At 43.7% G+C, this 2,164-nt stretch overlaps 1 pseudogene across 1 annotated transcript; it reads right to left on the bottom strand.

Annotated features, from left to right (window-relative positions):
• Nucleotides 1-355: 355 nt before the first annotated feature.
• LOC309857052 (small ribosomal subunit protein uS5 pseudogene) lies at nt 356-1,285 on the bottom strand (annotated as a pseudogene). Its single transcript has one exon. The product of its transcript is annotated as a small ribosomal subunit protein uS5 pseudogene (transcript).
• Nucleotides 1,286-2,164: the final 879 nt, after the last annotated feature.

Below are 2,164 nucleotides of genomic sequence, written 5' to 3'. Positions count from 1 at the left end.
TTCATCTATTTTACAATTCCATGTGCTTATAACTATGAAGATATGTTAATAACATCCATTCCAATAAGCCACCCTAAATTTATTATCATGAAACAAGACCTCAAGAAAGAGAATTCAAAATCATCCATGTATTTGCAACTTATTGCAATAAAGCCTTTATCAATAGACTTCCCTGTGCACATGGTGGTCAAATTGCTGGTGAAAACCAGCCAGATCTATTACAAGCTTTCTCATGGCTTCTAGGTAACCCAAGTGAGCCTTTATTGATACTGGGAAGGGATAAAGCAGGGAAGGGATAAACAGTGCTATAAGATTTGGCTAGACAAAAGTAATGACTCTCATTACAAAGTGAGTATTTTTTTTTCAAGCTTTAGTTCAGTTTATTTTTCTTGTATAAAACTATGTAGTAGCCACAGCTGGAGCCTGGGTCCTCTGAACAGAGACTCTGGTGTGGGTCTTCACAAGATGGTCCGTGAACTCCTGATAGGGAGACTTGGTGAACACAGTCTCCTTCCAGAGATCAGGGGTGAGATAGCTGTAGGTCTTGGAGATGGCATCGAAAGTAGCCTTGGCAAAGTTCCCTAGGGTGGCAGTGCAGCCCCTGGCCGAGGTGTAGCAGTCGTCAATACCAGCCATCATCAGCAGTTTCTTGGGCACAGGGGCCGAGACAATGCCAGTGCCTCTGGGGGCGGGGATGAGACGCACCAGCACAGAGCCACAGCGGCCAGTCACCTTGCACGGGACAGTGTGGGGCTTGCCGATCTTGTTCCCCCAGTAGCCTCGCCGCACAGGGACAATGGAAAGCTTCGCCAGAATGATGGCTCCGCGGAGGGCAGTGGCTACCTCCTTGGAACACTTGACACCCAAACCGACGTGTCCATTGTAATCTCCGATGGCGACAAATGCCTTGAACCTGGTCCGCTGGCCCGCGCGCGTCTGCTTCTGCACAGGCATGATCTTCAAAACCTCGTCCTTGAGGGAGGCTCCCAGGAAGAAGTCGATGATCTCAGACTCCTTGATGGGCAGGGAGAAGAGATAGATCTCCTCCAGGGACTTGATCTTCATGTCTTTGACCAGGCGGCCCAGCTTGGTGACGGGGATCCACTCCTTGTCCGCGGCCTTGCCCCCGCGAGCTCCGCGGCCTCGGCCCCGGCCCCGACCACGGCCCCGGCCCGCCCCGGCCCCGGATGCCGCTGCCGAAGCCACCGCGGAAACCGCCACGGCCTCCCATTCCAGGGCCCCCGGGCCCTCCGGGCCCTCTCGCAGCACCGGCGTCATCCGCCATTTGGTGTTCTCTCGGAGAGGAAACAAAGTGAGTATTTTAAAGCAAAAGAGCCTGTTGGGAATATTGTTTTATAAAATAGTGTTTTTTTTTATTAACTTTTTAAAATTCAATTAGGTAACATATAGTGTACCAATAGTTTCAAATGTAGATTTCAGTTATTCATCCATAGCATATAATAGCTAATGCTCAGTACTTACTGTTATAGCTTCTTGAAAGCAGAATTTTAACCCACTGAGCCACCCAGGCGCCCTTGAAAGCAGAATTTTAGATCACATTTTCTGATTACTTCCATGTCGTACAACACTTTCCTGCTAGCAACCTTCAAAACATACTGTTTGTTAGAGGAATTTCTTTAATAATAAATAAATAGGAATTCATTTAAATTTATAAATATATAAAATAAATAGGAATTTATTTAAATTTATTTAAATATTACACACTGTTTCATTGTTCATAAATAAGGTGATGATATTATAGCCATTAGTTGGTAGCACTGATATATCACTATCTTTTTACTTCTCAGTGCATTCTCTTTACACAAATAGATATATATTTTAAAAAATGTGAATCTGTGGCAAACTTGTAAAAAACCCTATACAGTAAAGTTTATCATTTTAAGTAATCTCAATTATCTTCCTCAATTGTGATAGTATATCCTTCTGTCTAGGCCAGATATTGTATGAGGGATTTGAAGAGACATACTTTTCTAAATTTCACTTTTCTCATCTGCAAAATGCTTATCATGATCCTACAAAAAAATACACTTATAATTTTTTGACGAAAATTTATTTATTTATTTTAAGATTTTATTTCTTTATCAGAGAGAGTGGGCGAGAGAGCAAGCACAGGCAGACAGAATGGCAGGCAGAGGTAGAGGGA

The sequence above is a fragment of the Mustela nivalis genome (genome assembly GCF_964662115.1).
Source record: "Mustela nivalis genome assembly, contig: HAP1_SCAFFOLD_285, whole genome shotgun sequence".
Lineage (NCBI taxonomy): Eukaryota > Metazoa > Chordata > Mammalia > Carnivora > Mustelidae > Mustela > Mustela nivalis.
Note: the sequence above shows the minus strand (reverse complement) of the source record. Positions and strands in the feature narration are given on the sequence as shown.